The sequence below is a fragment of the Procambarus clarkii genome, chromosome 12 (genome assembly GCF_040958095.1).
Source record: "Procambarus clarkii isolate CNS0578487 chromosome 12, FALCON_Pclarkii_2.0, whole genome shotgun sequence".
NCBI classification, from domain to species: domain Eukaryota; kingdom Metazoa; phylum Arthropoda; class Malacostraca; order Decapoda; family Cambaridae; genus Procambarus; species Procambarus clarkii.
Genome location: NC_091161.1, coordinates 27,647,788 through 27,649,258, shown reverse-complemented (window position 1 = coordinate 27,649,258; position 1,471 = coordinate 27,647,788).

Genomic DNA, 1,471 nt, shown 5'->3' with positions numbered 1-1,471 from the left:
GTGTGACATTATTATTCTGCATGTTATTGCCTGTCCCATTGACAGTGTATTTGTTGATTTATTGAATATCATCATTACCGAGTATCCGGTTGGAATTCTTGTGATCCCTTTGCATACCGGCAGTTAGGTTGCCGTGTTAATGATTGGCTGTCAACTGTGTTAAGTTAGGTGTTTCTCCACGAGTGGATACGAGTCGTTTAGCCAGACGTCAAGAGTCTCGCTAATACAACCATAGCTTTGCTGACGCCAATCTAAAGTAAATCAAGCACCCTGCGTATTAGTGGTTAAGTTAGTAAATAAACTACTGTTAAGCTTTATGCGGTATTTCCGTTGAACCACTTCTGAATACTGCCAATCAAATACTGAAGCCTTCAGCTCTAGTGTCAACAACACCGAGTTGCCTATTATTCACTAAACTATAAATGTGACGAGGACCCTAGGAGTCCTTTAAAGTGTTAAATCATTGAGGAGATTCCAACGATCCACGTGGAGCAGGACCAGGTGAGGCTAGTCTGAGAAGAGACCCTTCAAGGACTCTAACTCGATCTTGCTCCCAGGCCCTGTACGGTTCCTCTCGTATTTTCTATTCTGCAAATTCCGACAGCTTCGTGAAGCGTCTGCCACATGTACATTGGCGACGTACCCATTGCAGTCGTGAAAGCAAAAAAGAAAACCCCCACAATGGAGAAACTTTAAACTAAAAATGAGGTCGCATGGAGGGATATCTATGTTCAGTAAACAGTTACTGAATTTTAAACTGAATGATTGAGCCACCCAATACATAGTTGGTGATGATAGTATTTTACGATGGAAAAACCTTATCCTAAACTAAAAATGAGCTCACATGAAGTGATTTTCATTTACTGAGTTGTTAACTGAATGCCTGAGCTATCCAGTACATAGTTGGTGATAGTAGTATTAATTTAAGATGGAAAACTTTAAACTAAACTAAAATGAGCACACACGAAGTGATTCCCACGTTCAATAAACACTTACTAAGTTGTTAACTGAATGTCTGAGACATCCAATACATAGTTGATGATAGTAGTATTAATGACATTGATAATACGAGGTCTTGAACTAGACAGTGACAGGGGAACAACAAAGCTGTGATATTGAAAAGAAACTGAACTGATTTTGAAAGTTGATTAATATATGTAATGTGAAGCCAATCTGCTGGAAAACAGTAAGCGAACTTTATTTGAAAAGAATGAGAAGACTGAAAAGCAGGGTGCGGGGAAATGGGTAAAAATAAGAAGTAATGATCTTCATAAACATAACATAGCATATCCATAACCGTAATTAATACAATGTGAACTCTCTTAAAACTATGCACACTGTGAAATCTCGTCACTAATTATAACTTGTCACTCTGCGAAACAAATTATTGACTATAAGTGCGACAGTGAGAATAAAAATGACCACTTATGTTTTGGAGTGCTATTTTAGTCAAGAAATACTGTAAAGGATA